We start from the raw sequence: 17,743 nt of genomic DNA on the forward strand, positions 1-17,743 counted from the left end.
TAGAACCACAATTAGAAGAGGAGGAGGAAGAAAACCCTGAGAAAAAAGGAAACAAGAAAAAAAGGCGAAGGAAGTAAAAAGAGAAAGAGAAAAATGCAAGAGGAGAAATGCGATGAAAATATGAGAAAAAGAAGAAGAAAACTCGAGCCAGCGACAACATAGAACTCCTAAAACTTCATCATCTAATTGTAGTTCTGTTTTGATTTAATTTGTAATCTAGACTATTTGTAATTAAGACTATTTTCATCAGGTTTAAAGGTAGAAGGTACTCATAATACGCCTTTTTTTTATTTTTTATATACCATGTGGGCTTTACACGGGAATTTATGGGCTAAAGGGGATATTTTTTAGAGTACCTCCTATCTTAAAGCCCACCCGCTAGGAAACCGTTGCCCCGAGTGAGGAAGCCCAACCTACACTCGGACCGTGGACAGGATTCGAACCCGTGCGCTTGGAGACCTCTAGGACCCCAAAGCACGCATGCCTTTAACCCCTTCAGTACCATGACATGTTTTTTTATATGTATTCAAGGTACTATGAGTCGATTTTAAACAGCTTCAGAGTCTCGTGTGGGATTAAAATTGTGAAGATTCTGGAACATTAACCTTTTGACCTCCATAGAACCAAACTAGTGTAAATTAAATCGTCTAATCATACTCAAAAATCGTGGTAAAAATACGTCCCAGTACTGAAGGGGTTAACCTGTAAAATGACCAAGATTGAATGTGAATAATGTATAAATGAAAAATAGAGAAAGGAAAGAGAACATGATGAAAGAAGTAGAGCAAGAGAAGAAGAGAAAAATAAAGAAAAAGGATGAAATAAGTAGAAAGAGAGAGAGAAAGAAGGAAAAATAAGAAAGACGAGGAGAAAATAAAAAAGAAAAAGAAAAGAAGAAAAGATGAGAAGCAAGAGAAAAGGAGAAGAGAAATAGAAATAGAAAAGAAAGAGGAAGAAGAATAGAAACGAAGACGAATAGAATAAGAAAAAAAAAGAAAAGGACGAGGAAAACAAGGAAACTTGGGAAAAATAAGAAGGAAGATGAAGAAAATAAGGAAAGAAGAAAAAGGGAGACGGAAAGAAAAAAGCAAGAGAAAAGGAGAAAAATAGAAAAGAAAGGAAAAATTTTAAAAAAGAGTAAACGAATTAGGAAAAAGAGAAAGAGGAAGCAGAAGAAAGGAGAAATGCAAGAGAAAAGAAGAAAATAAATAGAAAAGGAGAAAAAGTAAAGAAGACCAAGAAAATAAGAAAAAAGAGAGAGGTAGAAGAAAAAAGAAGAGAACTACGAGAGAAGAAGATAAATAAAAAAAGAAAAAAAGAAGGAGAAACTAGAAGAAAGACGAATAGAAAAAGAAAAAGAAAAGGACGAAAAAGACGAAGAAGAGCCGAGGTGCCATTGACTTTGCGCCCCGTCACCTCATGATTAAAGGCGCAATTCAAGACGTGGGCGGCGCTAACGATGCTAACGAGCCCTGGAAGTAACCACCCTCGTAATGGCCCGTCGCCAGTGTTATCAGGGAGGCGGTAATGTCCAGGTAAATTGGTCACGTGATTTAAGACTTGACGTGGCAGTTTGTGGGGGCTAAAATTAATTACAGGTGTTGATATCTTTACCTGTGCGTGCGTGTGTGTGTGTGTGTGTGTGTGTGTGTGTGTGTGTGTGTGTGTGCTTTACGAGGTTTTGCAAAGGAGGATGAGAAGGAGAAGGAAGAGGAGGTGGTGGTGATGGTGGTGTTTGCAGGTTAAAAAAAGGAAGAAGAAAAGGAGGAGGAAGAGGAAGAGGAGGAGGCTTTTGTAGGTTAAAGAGTTGAACGAGAAGCAGACGAGGAGGAAGAGGAGGAGGACGAGGAGGACGAGGACGAGGAGGAAGAGAGAAGGTTGTTGTGTTTGTAGGTGTAAAAACGGAGGAAGAGGAGGAGGAAGATGCGTTGATTGTGGGTTAAAGAGTGGAATGAGAGGAAGAGGAAGAGGACCTGGTGTTTTATAAGTTAAAGGGGACGAAAGAGAAGGAGGAGGAAGATGAAGCATGTCAGGTGAAAGGATAGCGGTAATTTAATGATAGTCAGGTGAAGTCAGGTGTGTAAAGGTGTGATAAGACAAAGCTTTTCACGTTTAAATCTAACCTAAACCTAAATGTAAACTAACTTAACCTGACCTAACCTAACATATAACAGAATTTTACTTAACCTTCCCTGACTTAATGTAATCAAACCTAACCTAATCTACTCTCACTTGTTCTAACCTAACTTAACACAACTTTTCATGATCTCAACCTGGGATTCGCAAACCTCCTGGGGTTCACAAAACAACCAGAGGTACTTCGATAGCTGATGTGATAATATCCTTTGTAGTATCATTGTATATTGAGTTAGTGTCAGTCACTACATTAACATTCCATGGGTACTTAAATGGCTGATCTAATAATATCCTTTGCAGTACAACTGTATGCTGAGTTGGTAATAGTGTCAGTCACTAGATTAACATTTTATTCGATGTCAGACTATTGGGGGTTCGGATAAATGGTCTTTTAACTCAGAGGGTTCGTAACGAGAAAAGCGTTGACAACCCTTGCCTTATCATAGTGTTTTCACGAATATATGTATGTATATATCTTCTTTATGTTTGAAAATGTTGTATCAGCGCTATATGACCACGATTTTGCGACGCTATAACATTAACCAAACTCATTTTACTGTATTGTGTGTGTGTGTGTGTGTGTGTCAGGGATGGTCGCTCTTCCAAGACCGTGAAGTCACCAGTTGACTTATAATTACCGCGGATAGTTTCGTGAACGAAGCCTCGCCTGCCGAGTACCGGGCGTTTTCATTAGGAGGCGACATGGGTATCCGGTAGTGGCTTCCCGTCAGTTCTTCCTTTCGCCAGCGAGCACGTTACTTTCCCGCTTTCTTATATTGTAAGTGTTCTCGGTCGTTTTTATTTACTGTTCGTGGGTTCTTGTTTTGGGTTATTATATCACTTGGGATTTACTGATGTGTTAATTGGGTATTGTGGTACCGTTTCCAGTGGGGAAACGGTCTGTGTGTGTGTGACTGTGACTCGCGTCTGGCTGTGTGGTGTATGTCGCACCAAGAGAGAGAGGGCTCACTCCAGCACGTTGCGACGAATTCACGAGAAGGCGCCGGCTGTCTTGCCTGTCACAAGACGCCAGCTGACCAGGACTCGGAGTGAGAAGGCAACGAGCGGGCACCTGCGCAGCTTGTCGGCGCGTTATAGCTTGCCGGGGTGACAATAAGAGCTGTGGGTGTTATGTACGCAGCCAGTTCGCTAGGAGCTGTTTCCTAACCCCCTTGTCTCCACTCTCGTCTGTACTGGACATCGTGCACAGTGACCGGCGCAGTGTGGTGTCCAGCATAAGTACTACGTGACCTGGGTATCCACTGGAGTGGCGTCGTCCAGAGTGGCTGGCGTGGATACTGCGTGGCTGGCCCGCGTCCGCTATCTTGTGTGCATGTGTGCTATCTTGTTGTGTGCATGTAATCTTGTGTGTGCGTGTGTGTTGTGTTTGTTGCGTTCTGGTGTATGTATGGTGCTGTGTATGTGTTGTATTTGGTTGTCCTTGGTGGGTGGTGACACTCAAAGCACTTTTCATTCATGAGGAGCGGGGACTCATGCCACTGTTAGACCATTCCGCTGGGCTCACCCCTAGTTCGCCCTTTAGTGAGTGTGTGTGTGTGTGTGTGTGTGTGTGTGTGTGTGTGTGTATATATATTTTCATGGCATGTGTAACTTGCTCGCTCTTTTTCACCAATCAAAACAGTCTTTGATCTCCAGCCGATGAGAGCGAGGCGGCATCACGTGACCGGTGGATTGGCGTGAACCCTCGCTAGTGACAGGTGGAGAGCTCAGTGTGGAGGTGGCAGTGGTGGTGGGTGTGTGGTTCCGTGAATATTCGGAAATGTTATTGAAAGATACATGTATACATACCTACATTTACTCACTCGCACACGCACACCTACATACATCATACATGTATACATACCTACATATTTACTCACACACGCACACCTACATACATCATACATGTATACATACCTACATATTTACTCACACACGCACACCTACATACATCATCAATCCATACACTGCATTATCATCTGTGCAACGAAAGACAAGGTAACGCACGCACACGCCGAAGTAAATTGACGTGACTCGTTTAACCTTACTTAACCTAATTATTAGTGAGTGACTCGGTATTTGACGGTCCTGAATCGTCCTGTGTTACTCTGCCCTCACCACAACACCACCACTGACACTATATCAACCCCACTAGGACAGTGAAATCCGCCAACACCAACCCTGGCAAATGTAAACAAGACCCCCCCGCCAGCCCCCTTCTCTATCATCACCCATTATCTGCCTTATTTCTCACTATTATAGGCTTGTCTTGCCTCAACATGCAGCCGCGTCACTAAGCTATCATACTCAGCGTTGAGACACAGCCGCCATGGCCAGGTTTAAGTTTGGTAATACTTTTTTGTTATCCAGAGGGGGGCTGTCCACCCAACAACAGACCCCGCCGCCATCTTGGATCTCGTATTAATCAGCCATTCCTGCCTTATCTCTCTCTATTACAGACCTATCTTGCTACAACATGCAGCCACGTTAAAAAGCTTTCATATCAGCTATTGAGATATATCTGCCATGGACAAGTTTAAGTTTGGTGAAGGTTTAAGTGATGTATAAGGGTGGGGGGTCGAATCCTCACAGCCCCACCGCCATCTTGGATATGCTTGCCCCGACCCAGAATCCAGGATTATGTTATTTAATTCCTAGATCATTTATTTGGGCTCACTAGTAAGATTTGAGGTTTTATACAAGTATTTCGTTGCATTTGAAGTGTTTTCCGTGAGAGTGTGGGGCGCAGCATGTTGTTGTTGGCGTTCTTTTTGTGTTAAATAAGGGTGTGTTTTGGCGCCAAATTTTCTGGACCGTCCTGGAAAGTTTTTTGGTTGAGCCAGTATCAAGTTGTTATTGTTTTCGAAAAATAGTTGATGTGTTTTTAAGTGTTTCGCCTTCCTGGTTAGTGGAATTGGTGGAGAGTAAAATTGTTTTCTAAAGCTGATAATGTTCCAATAACACTTTTGTTGGTACCCCTGTCAATAATTTATTTCTAGCTTTAACTCGCTCTTAAGTGTTAAAAGAGACTGTTCATAGTTTTTAAAGTGCTTTTCATTCCTAGAAAGTGAGAATGAACGGACCTTTCAATTTTTTGAAGGGGGGTCATGGTTCCGACATTTTATTTATAGTTCTTCTGAAAAATCTTTAATATTACTGGAGTATGGAATCTCTTTATATTACTGTTGTTAGTTAAAATTTGTGCCAAGTCAGATTATGTAAAATATTTGGGTTTGGCGGCGTTTTTTCGAGGGGTCATTTTCAAAATTATTTGTGTAACGTATATAAGCGGGCCGGCCCAGACCAGGGCCGTGACGTCATCAGCTTGCCAACCCCTCCGGGCCAAGACGTGACGTCACGGTGGCGAGAGCCTCCGAGTTGCCTTGCCTTGCCTTCCCTTCCCTTTCTGATTCTCCGTCTATTACGAAACATGATTTTGTTTTACCGTGTGTGTGTGTGTGTGTGTGTGTGTTTTTATTGGGAATGGTTGTGTGTGTGTGTTTTATTGGGCATGGTTGTGTGTGTGTGTGTGTGTGTGTGTGTGTGTGTGTGTGTGTGTGTGTGTGTGTGTGTGTGTGTATATATGTATGTATGTATGCATGTGTGTTCTTTTCTATTGGGCATGGTGTGTGTGTGTGTGTGTGTGTGTTTTATTGGGAATGGTGGGAATGGTTGTGTGTGTGTGTGTGTGGTTTTTATTGGGCATGGTTGTGTGTGTGTGTGTATGTGTGTGTGTGGTTTTTATTGGGCATGGTTGTGTGTGTGTGGTTTTTATTGGGCATGGTTGTGTGTGTGTGGTTTTTATTGGGCATGGTTGTGTTTTTTTTATTGGGTGTGTGTGTGTGTGTGTGTGTGACTTTTAATCGGACGTGTGTGTGTGTGTGTGTGTGTGACTTTTAATCGGACGTGTGTGTGTGTGTGTGTGTGTGTGTGTGTGTGAGAGAGACTTCCTTTTCATCGGACGTGGTGTGTGTTTGTGTGTGGGTGTGTGAGAGAGAGAGAGAGAGACTTCCTTTTCATCGGACATGGGGTGAGGTGTGTGTGTGTGTGTGTGTGTGTGTGTGTGTGTGTGTGTGTGTGTGTAGGGGAGTAGAAATGGTGGTTAAGGTTCCAAGATTGTATAGTTTAATTTGTCATAAAAAAAAAACTAAAATCCATCTTGTTTATCTACTTATATTTTAGCTTTTTTTTCTTACTTTATCTATCTATCTATCTATACCTACCTACTTATTTTTGCACTATTGTAATTCTTATATCATTATCTAACTTTACAGTCTACACCCTTCATTCCTTATCACAGGGGTCTTCAACGTGAAGTTCGCGAACTTCTCAGGGGTTCAGAAGATTTTCATGGTTACTGAGATGGCTGATCTAATAGTATACTTTGCAGTATCATTGCATATTGAGTGTTAGTCATTAGGTTAACATTCTATTCGGTGTCAGATTACTAACGCTCAGGTAGATGGTCTTTTAACTCAGGGGATTCTGAACGATAAAAATGTTGAGAACCCTTGATCTTAACTTACCGTAACTTAACCTACCAGAACCTGACTTAATTTTCCCTGACCGTATCTAATTAACTGGATGTAATGTAGCTTAATATAATCTTCCGTCTAGGCTAATCTAACCTCACGCAATTCAACCTAACCTAACATAACCTAACCTAAGAGGGAAGAGTCTTGTGTATAGGAGATTTTAAGAGGAAATATTTACCTTAAAACTTGTGTAGTGTGAAATGTAATGTGGAAGAAGTTAAGGGTGGCAGGATTGGACATGGTCGGGGATGTAATGAGAGGCGGAGTGCGGCATTAACTCTGCATAAACCGCGTGGGGGAGTGAAAAAATATCCATGAAAAAAGAAAATAAAGAGAATTATCATTTTTAAACGTCGAAGCAAGGAAGTATAAAAAGTGTTAATGCATTAGTGTGGGGGGGGAATATTTTTATATCCGTCAATTCTTTTCATGGCGTGAATATTAAGGTGGAAATGTTGGTCAGGTAAAGAAATTGTTGCATAGTGTACGCTTACCTGTCTACATGTTCATTGGGGTAAACTGAACCAAACTATAACCTAACTTAATTTTAACCTAACCTGTTTTAACCTTTTCCAAACCTAATGTAACCTAACTTGCCCAGTAAGAAATAATGGAAATTACATAAATCCATCAGGCCTTTATAGAAACTAGGAAGAATAGAAAATAAAGAAAATAGACAATACATACAATTTTTGCGATAATTTGACAGTTCTTAGAGTAATTATTTTGAATTCTCTTCTCATTGGTCTTGTATTTCTAATGATTCTTTTACCATTAGCTTTATAAGAAAACAAGAAAAGAGAAAGGAATGTATGAATTTATCTTTTTGCAGGTATTGACTGTACCAAACCTGATTCCTTGCCTGTACCTCTCTCTCTCTCTCTCTCTCTCTCTCTCTCTCTCTCTCTCTCTCTCTCTCTCTCTCTCTCTGGACTAAAAAATAAATAGATAAAATAAAAAGTGCTCGTAATGAAAAGAAAAAAATCAGGCAGCTAAAAAAAGCGATAATAACATGCAAATAAATGTAATACGTATTTGCCTTTCCAATTTGCACTCATGAATTCATCGGAGAATATATATTTCAAACGAGTATCGAATGACTGGCCCCACCTCGCCGCGCCGCCACTCACGACACCGCTCATTCAGCCTCGCCTCGTGTTGCAAGTCCCTGCTGCTGATACACTCAAGGAGGTCTGCAGGGTAGGCAGGCTTTTAGTTGAGTAGCAAAGGACTCCAGCAGAAGGCAAAGAAATAGTGGTCAGATATGTCAGTTTTGTGTCTTCGTAAACTTGTGTTAAATGAAGGAAATGCTGTTTTTCTTCACTTAGAATGAATGAATGGAGTTTTGAGGGTTTGTGGGAAAGAGATAAGGGAATGAATGGTGGAATGTTGAGATATTTGAATAGTTTTGTAAATCTTAGTTAATTCATGTATGTTTAAATGAAGAAAACAGTCTTTCTTGAATTAGAGTGAAATAATGACGTAGTTTTGAGGGTTTGTGGGCAAGATATAAGAGGAATGGTGGAATGTTGAGATATTTGAGTTGTTTTTAAATCTTAGTAAACCCATGTATGTTTAAATGAAGGAAACTCTTTCTTGAATTATAATGAAATAATGACGTAGTTTTGAGGGTTTGTGGAAAGAGAAGGGGAATGATGGAATGTTGAGATATTTGAGTAATTCTGAAAGTCTTGGTAAACTCGTACATGGTTAAGTGAAGGAAACATTGTCGTTCTTGATTTAGAATGAAATAATGGTGGTTTTGAGGGATTGTGTGAAAAAGATAAGAAATGATGAGATGGTTGGATATTTTAGTGGTTTTATTTGATGTTTGTATATCTTAATAAACTCGCATATGTGTTAAATGAAAAACAGTCGTTCGTGAATTAGAATGAAATAATGACGTAGTTTTAAGGATTTGTGAGGAAGAGATGGTTAAATATTTGAGTGATTGGTGTTATGTAGGTCTTATAATAAACTCGTGTATGGTCAGATGAAGGAAACAGTCGTTCATGAATTAGAATGAAATAATGACGCGGTTTTAAGTATGATGCGGTTCTAAGTGTCTGTGTCGAAAGAATGAGGTAAATTGTTAGATGGTGAAATATCTTAGTGGCTTTATTTGATGTTATGTAGGTCTTGGTAAGCTCGTGTGTGTGTGTAAATTAAGGAAAAACCATCTTTCTTGAATTAGAATGAAATAATGACTTAGTTTTGTGGGATTGTGTAGAAAATATAAGGAAAATGGTGAGATGGATATTTTAGTGGTTGCTGTTAAGTAGGTTTATGTAAAATTGTCTATGGGTAAGTTAGAATGAATATATACGTAAGTTTGAGTTATGAGAAGAAGCGAGTTGCTGAGGTACATAGGTTAAATTAAGGGGAAGAGGTTAGATAAGGTATTATGTATGTCAGGTAAGGGGAGAGGAAACAGCTGAAGTGAGGGAAGGGGAAGAGAGAGAGGTACAGCTGGAGGGATAGAGAAGCTACTTTAAGTGATGAGGGGTAAGTGAGGGGACAGGGGCAGGTGAGGGGATGATAGGGGAGGGGGGTGGGGTGAGTGAAGGCCAGGAGGGGGTGAGGGGAAAGTTAGGTGTCAAAGAAGCTTACAGTTCACACAGGCTTCCCTCATTTCCTCATTTCCAGTGTACAAAAGAGAGAGAAGTTAATCCTTTGTCTTTATTTGTGCTCTCTCTCTCTCTCTCTCTCTCTCTCTCTCTCTCTCTCTCTCTCTCTCTCTCTCTCTCTCTCTCTCTCTCTCTCTCTCTCTCTCTCTCTCATCAACAGTAAAGGGGATTTCAAGTTACAAAACAAAACATTACGTAATTTTAAATAGAACTTTCAGGATTTTGAGAAACGAAACGGTAATTTTAAGATATATAAAGAACATGACTGCTAAAGCCTTCCTCTACACCTCCTCCTCCTCTTCCTCCTCCTCCTCCTCCTCCTATTCCTCGAGCGTGTCCCTTAGGAAATATAAACTAAACGAAGCATGAATGAGATGAATAAAACACTTCCTCATAAGACTTTCAACAATAGGGAATGAATAATAGAAACGCATCAGACTTACCCATCGAGTGTATACAAATCAAAGCCTTTCCTTCACGCCGCTAACTTCGCGCTCCCGCCAGGTGCAAAAATAAACACTAGATTAATTAGTAAAGTTACCTGCATTAATTAGAGGTGTGTAAAAGGTACGTGTAGTAAGAGAGACGAGAAAAAACATGAGAACTAAACTACTTGTCTTTATTTTCTTTTTTTTTCTTTCTCGTTTGTAAATTTAGTTGATTATTTTTTTTTTTTTCGTTGTCTGTTTTATTCTTCCGCTTTGTAGTGATGTTATGTTGTTTTATGGTTTTATGGTTTTATTTCCTTCTTCCTGTGTGTAGGTGTGTGTGTGTGTGTGTAGGTGTGTGTGTGTGTGTGTGTGTGTGTGTGTGTGTGTGTAGTGTGTGTGTGTGTGTGTGTGTGTGTGTGTAGGTGTGTGTGTGTGTGTGTGTGTGTGTGTGTGTGTAGTGTAGGTGTGTGTGTGTGTGTGTGTGTGTGTGTGTAGTGTGTGTGTGTGTGTGTGTGTGTGTGTGTGTGTGTGTGTGTGTGTGTGTGTGTGTGTGTGTGTGTGTGTGTGTGTGTGTGTGTGTGTGTGTGTGTGTGTGTGTTGCCCTTCACACTAAATTTGTGCGTGGAAGCAATTGTGGTAGGGTAAAATGTTCGGTTTTGTTTTGCAGTTTGTGGGGGTTTTTTTTACGTGTGTGTGTGTGTGTGTGTGTGTGTGTGTGTGAGTGTGAGTGTGAGTGTGAGTGTGAGTGTGAGTGTGGGAGCGTGTGTGTAATAATCTCACACTCAAAACATCATCGTACTCTGCTTTACAATCCAAATATACTTTTCTCCCACTCTGAAGTTATCATTGCTTTCATTATAACACTATTTCACTGCTCACTTTGTTAATTAGTGTACACAAAGGACATCCTCACTATGTGTGTGTGTGTGTGTGTGTGTGTGTGTGTGTGTGTGTGTCAATATTGTCTCATTAATTTCATCTATGTGTTATCGTGGTCGTTAAAATATCCGTTTGTGTTTGCACGTGTGTGTGCGTGTGCATGTGTGAGTGCCTTTACCTGTCTTTATCAGCTCTACATTGTTTTACCACTACTATTTAAACATTTATCACTTTTTAACCATAGATTCCGGAGAAGGGCAAGAAAATATACTGGTTAACTCGTGCAGTAGGGAGATGGACGATATAAGGGTGAGAAATAACAAAGCAGGGAGAAAGTTCCAGCGTTTATAAAGATTAATGAAAGATTTGAAATACTACACAATATTACATTATTCTTGCTGGCTTCTTAATTGCAGTGAGAAGTATAGTTTACCAATAAAAATGACGAGTGAAAATAATGTTAGCTATATCATTAGGGAGCAATAAAATAGTCCTGTACAGTGTTGCCAGAAGGGTTTATGTGTGTGTGTGTGTGTGTGTGTGTGTGTGTGTGTGTGTGTGTGTGTGTGTGTGTGTGTGTGTGTGTGTGTGTGTGTGTGTGTGTTGGAATGTCAAGGTGTGGGACGCGTGTGGTCGAGGGTGAAAGGGTAAAGCTTCGTCACCTTTCTGATACAATGGTAATTAAGGCGTAGCTTCAGGTGTGTTTGAAAGACCTTTGACACCTGACCCGTTGATTAAAGGTGTGTAGCAGGTGTGTGGTAAGTTTAAAATAGCATGATTCATTTGGTTACTGAATGCATGTATTTTATCGCTCGTGTGTCAGGTGTGTGTTTCTGATTCACCTGGGATATCTGACACGATATTTGAAGGTCAGATGTGCAAGTGTGTGGTTCTGGGACTCATCTTGCACACCTGACTCCTGGAAATTAAAGGTGTCAAATATATCAGGTATGTAGTCTTATCAATCTCACACCTGACTCGCAAACTACAGGTGTCATTAATGTGTGAAAGTGCTATTTTTAACTCATTTCACACCTGACAACGTAAACTACAGGTGCTGTGGTGTAAAAGTGCTTAATTTTTTTCACTTCGCACCTGACAACGTAAAACTACAGTTATAAATGTGTGAAAGTACAAAATTTTAACTCTTTTCACCCCTGACAACTTGAACTACAGGTGCTGTGAATATATAAAAGTATTTCATTTTCTCACACTTCACACCTGACAACGTTAAACTACAGGTGTTATAAATATATGAAAGTGTTAATTTTCAACTAATTTCACACCTGACAACGTGAACTAGAGATGCTATGAATGTATAAAAGTGCTTAACCCTTTCAGTACCAGGACGCGTTTTTATATTCATTCTCCTTACTATTCGATGATTTTATACAACTTTGAAAATTTATGTGGTGGATTGAAATAGTGAAGACTCTTGCCATTAAACTTCTAACCTTCATAGACCCTTGATAATGTAAATAAGATCGTCTAATCACACCCAAAACTCAAGGTAGAAATGTGTCTTAGTACTGATGGGTTAATTTTTTCACACCACATTTGACAACGTAAAATAACAGATATACAGATTCATAGTAGCTCTTCAGAGTGGAACCATGCGTGCTTTGGGGTTCGAATCCTGTCTGAGTGTAGGTTGGGCTTCCTCACTCGGGGCAATGGTTTCCTAGCGGGTGGGCTTTGAGAGAGGAGGTACCACAAAAAATATCCCCTTTAGCCCATGAATTCCCGTGAAAAGCCCACATGGTATAAATAAATAAAAAAACACCAGACGCCAAATTAGAGGTGTGCATCAGGTATGAAGACGAGACAGAGTTCTTTTTCTTCACGTGGCAGACAAATTGAAGGAATGTGTCAGGTATGGAGGTGAGATGCGAGACTCTTCCCACACCTGACGCGCGCAAATTGAAGGTGAATGCATGAGGAACGATCACAGGCGCTCAGGTGAAGGACAGGTATTGGGTTTTGGCAGCCAGGTGAATTTTGAGGTAAAGGTTTGAGAGATGACTGGGTTTGGTGAGTCTTTCTTGTTTTCTCTCTTTTCTCTTTCTATTGTTTCTTTCTCTCCCTTTCTTTCTTTTCGTTTGTGTTGAAATGGTGGGAGGTTTTTTTTTACGTGTGTGTGTGTGTGTGTGTGTGTGTGTGTGTGAGTGTGTGTGACAATCAATATTTTTCCTTTGCAAGACAAAGTAAACAAAACTGTACATTAAACATTTCATAATTCAAGAAACACAAATAGAATAAATGCAAAAGGAAAAAAATATATCGAGAACAAACAAAAACCCTCAGTAAAAATTAATAATGACGAAAGACTGAAAAAAGTATACGAAAAAATGAAAAAAAGAGAATTTATAATATATCCTTTCACTCTTGTTCCTGGATTTTTTTTTTTAATTTCATGAGCTTTTCTTCACTAAAAATACTCAATCTTATTGCAAAGAGGACATAACATTCTTTTTACCAACGAAAAATGAGAAAAAAATGTGTGTGTGTGTGTCTGTCTGTGTGAGTGATTAAAACTTCATGCATAAACACACGCATCATATTTTCCCACGCCTCACCTGCACGTCACCTCAAGCTTATTAAATCATAACGTCATACAGGTGCATCATTTGCCATTTTTCAGCGGCAGGTGTGTCTCGCGTCCTTTGTTTTAGGCGCAACGTCACCGAGTTGTGGAGAAGTTCCTTTGTTTCGCTGTTTACATGACGGTGAGCGCGCATCTCCTCCTCCTCCTCCTCCTCCTCCTCCTGTTGCTCCTCCTCATTTTCTTTATTAATACTTACCCCTATTATGCTCTACCTTCCGTTTTCTGAGAGTTTATTTCCGCTATTACTCTTCCCTTTCAACATATTCGTTTTCAGTAATTCTATTTTTCAGTTTTTCTTGTTCATTTCAATTTCATCATTAACCTCCTTTCATTTTCCTCCTGTCTCGTTTTTTTGTTTCGTTTTTCTGTGTTTCTTTTTCTTTCTTTCTTTCTTTCTCTCTCCTTTCAGTGTGTTAATCATCCATTTCTTTGTTCTCCATTTTGCTAACTCTTGGTTGTCACGTATTTTTCTCTTTCATTCATAATTATTACTTTACCCTTTTGTGTGTCGTTTGTCAACTGTCATTAAGTGCTCGCTCTCTCTCTCTCGCTCTCGCTCTCGCTCTCTCTCCTTCTCCCCTCTTCCTTTTACTTCGCCATCTAATTATATTTAACGTAATTACTCTACATTCCTTGCATTTGTTTTCTTGTCCCTCCTCCTCAGTACTTTTTTCGTCCCTTCTCTGAGTGAAGACTTTACACTAGTCTCGCTCCTTCCCTCGATTCGTAAGCAGCGAAACGGCTCCTGCTATACGTTACCCACATTGAATTACCTTTGTTATACACACACCTCACTAGAATTGCAGCAGATTCCATTACAGATTCCCCTTGTGTCTTCTGTATCGTTATTTATGTCTTCCTCACCTTCGATTTCTCTCTCTCGCTTGTTGTCTCTTGCCTAAAATATTTCCTTGATTTCTGTATATACTCTTACACTACTTCTTTCTCTTTATCTGTGCGTTCTGCTTTTTCTAATGTCTCTTGGCTAATATATTTTCTTTATTCAGTCTTGGTACACTGGTTTTTATGCTCATACCTCCTTCTTTCTCTCTCTCTTTCTTTTCTCTATCTTAGTTCTCAGTTTTTTGTTTCTAGTGTCTTAACCCCCAAAAAAATTACATCATTTAGTTTTGGTACACTGGTTTCCTTCTTACTCTCACTCTCACTCTCACTCTCTCTCTCTCTCTCTCTCTCTCTCTCTCTCTCTCTCTCTCTCTCTCTCTCTCTCTCTCTCTCTCTCTCTCTCTCTCTCTCTCTCTCTCTCTCTCTCTCTCTCTCTCTCTCTCTCTCTCTCTCTCTCTCTCTCTCTCTCTCTCTCTCTCTCTCTCTCTCTCTCTCTCTCTCTCTCTCTCATAGTTAAGTTTATTTATTTCCTGCCTCTTCATCTTCCCTTATTCTGTGTTTCCTAGACTCGTATCCCTAAACTGTGTCTTTGTTTACAGTTTCCAAAGGTCACAGAGATGATTGTTGGGCTTCTCTTGGGTGCTGTTTATTCTTGTACTATTTTTCCTTTGCTCGTATTCTAAAATGCTTTACTCTTTTGTTTACGAGTGTTTCCAAAGTCTACAGAGAGGTTATTGTTTGGGTTATCGTGATGGTTGTTTGTTTTTTTAAGTGTAAGATAAAAATATATTGTTAGTTTAGTTTCTTTAGTTTGTCAGCATTTATTCACAATTTAATTACCTTTCATTCTCTCATGGTTTTATCATTCATCCCTCAGATCATTCAACAGTACACTTCCATCAGATTTAAAGTGTCAGTATTCCTTCATTACATTCTCACATTGGTTACTCGTTTATCATGTTACACGCTTCACTTTAACAACACATACGTACTCAAAATATACTATTTCTGAAACAAGTGAAGCTCTGTTCCCCCTCACTTACACTACACCTTTCACTCCAACACACTAACCCTCATACTGGTTTCTTTTTCATCTACTCACTTCACTACACACCTGAACCTCTTGAAACACTTAGTCAGTACTCTTTAACTTCACTACATCTCTTTCTAATTCACCATACAATCTCCTTATTCACTCTATTACAAGACTCAATTTTACGACCACCGATAATACTCACTTGAAATTATACACTTCCTGCATAAACCTATAGAAACAGTTAGAATTATCTTTACCTCTTCATTATACCGTTAACTCACACTGCATCTGTTTCCTCCCTTTATTAATGGCCCTCCATAACAATATACCCATAATACACGTACACAATACACCCCCTTACGTATCACCTCATTATCTCCCTTCCGGCTCATCCCTTCGTCAGGAAACCCAACACGAGTCGACCTCTCATCCTCGTCCAGCCTTCATCCGCTCGAGCTATATTCTGAAACACTGCGCCGCTAATCCACTACTTTGAAAAGGCTTTAGTTGAGATGACACGTGTTTTTAAAGATGTTTCTATGTTCTAGTGACAAATTAACATGGTTTTCATTCGATTAACTACAAAGAGTCTTGAAAACCAAGTAAATTACCACCGTGGTCTTTGTAATAAACGTTGTGAAGTAACTCATGTTTTTAATGTTTCTAGTGACATATTAACATTTCTTCATTAAAACTACAAAAAATACTTTTGAAAACCCGGCTAATCATCTCTGTGGTCTTTATAAATAACTGTTGTGAAGTAAGCCGTGTTTTTAAGAGTATTTTTACGATTCTAGTGACAAATTAACATTTCTACCTTGTAAACTACAAAAACACTCTTGAGAATCCGGCTAGTCATCTCTGTAGCCTTTAAAGTCAGTTGAGGCGAGAGAGCAGAGCGTTTCAGAATAAGGGCGAGTGTCAGGAGGCGGTCTGTTCACCTCGCTCTCACCCATTCACGGTCTGGGAAGGCGAGGACCGTGTCAACACTCACCACAGCCCGCCCTGCACTCGGCAACCCGGCGCCCAGGGAATTATCTTGTATCCTTAGTATTGGTGTGTGTGTGTGTGTGTGTGTGTGTGTGTGTGTGTGTGTGTGTGTGTGTAGGGTTCTGAAGTAGCAGTGTGGATGATGGTTCGAGTGTGTGTGCTATGTACGTGTACGTGTGTGTGTGTGTGTGTGTGTGTGTGTGTGTGTGTGTGTGTGTGTGTGGATGGAAGAGGAGGAACACGAGATGTATTTATAGCAGCACTGTTATAGTAGTAGTAGTAGTAGTAGTAGTAGTAGTATACAACAGAAATGAAAGCAGCAAGCAAATAATAAGGGAGAAAAGAAGAGAAGAAAAAGTAACGGTACCACATGTAACAATATTAACAGGACAGAGCATCAGTAACACCTCCCACAGTCTCTCACAGTCTCTCACAGTCATCCACAGTCTCCCACAGTCTCTCACGCCACCAGTACTCGTAAACATCCATGCCCAACATATTTCTGAGATGGGAAAAAGAAAAAAATCCTTGAAATCGAAGGCTTGGGATTGGAATCGGTTTAAGAGGCTTTTTATATGAAAATCACGTCCTGACAATTCCAGCGCGGGACATTATATCAGGCTTAGGTTGTGGCGAGGCCCGGACCACACAAATCCCTGAGTACCGGATTTACGAGTTAATCGCTCTGGAAACAAGACACTAGTGAAACAAGCCGGAAGAATACACTGTTTGTCATAGGAAGAACATTTAGGAGTCAGTGAGGGAGAGAGGAAAGATATAAGTGAGAAATTTACAAGTTTTCTACGGGTTTTCTGCGTTTAGAAAGACATTGCTGAAACAGATGACCGAAAGAGTACATTGTTTATTAGAAAGAACATTTAACAGTTCGTGAGGGAGAGAAAAGATAAACGAGAGGAATTTACAGGTTATCTATAGTTTTCAGCTTTTAGAAAGACATTGCTGAAACAGATGACCGAAAGAGTACATTGTTTATTAGAAAGAGAACAGTTAGTAGTCTGTGAGGAAGTGAGGAAAGACAAACGTGAGGTATTTACAGATCATCTACGAGTTTTCAGCCTTTAGAAAGACATTACTGAAACAGATGCCGGTAAAATAGATTGTTTATTATAGGAAAATATTTAGCAGTCTGTGAGGGAGTGGGAGAAGATAAACGTGAGCAATTTACAAGTTATCTACGAGTTACAACGTTTAAAAGACATTGATGAAGTAGATGCCGGAAAAATACATTGCTTTTAGAGTAGTAGTCTGTAATCCATTAAGGGTGTGAAAAAAGATACACGACTGAATTATTTACGAATTATCAACAAGTCATCTACGTTTGAAAAATACGCGAATTACAACAGTTACATTTTCTAAGGGAAAGAATACGCTTGGGGTTGCAATTCATTTAGTGGTGCATCATATAGTTCTTTTTATGTTATGGCCTTTAGCGCCTGTAAGCATACTTGAGTGTGTATGGGAAGCGCTGTTCAGCTTCCACCCATTAGGCGCAGGCATTTTTATTCATAGTGGTACCCATATTAGGGCCCATATCGCCACCCAAGCGCATCTTTGGTGTTACCAAGAACCTGGGTATCATGGTGACATGTAGGTAACTCGAAACCCCTCGACAAATGGCATAGCTTCGAAGTGGAATGTGG

The 17,743-nt window shown here is 40.0% G+C and overlaps 1 protein-coding gene and 1 long non-coding RNA gene across 2 annotated transcripts in view; one reads left to right on the forward strand and one right to left on the reverse strand.

The window, feature by feature from the left end:
- Positions 1-17,743, reverse strand: part of LOC123507553 — a 103,539-nt gene that overhangs the window by 81,291 nt on the left and 4,505 nt on the right. The gene's annotated exons all lie outside the window — the stretch shown is intronic.
- LOC123507554 lies at positions 2,822-4,385 on the forward strand. Its single transcript, XR_006675682.1, has 2 exons — positions 2,822-2,914; positions 3,025-4,385. It is a non-coding gene; the product is annotated as an uncharacterized LOC123507554 (long non-coding RNA).

The sequence above is a fragment of the Portunus trituberculatus genome, chromosome 22, assembly GCF_017591435.1.
Source record: "Portunus trituberculatus isolate SZX2019 chromosome 22, ASM1759143v1, whole genome shotgun sequence".
NCBI lineage: Eukaryota > Metazoa > Arthropoda > Malacostraca > Decapoda > Portunidae > Portunus > Portunus trituberculatus.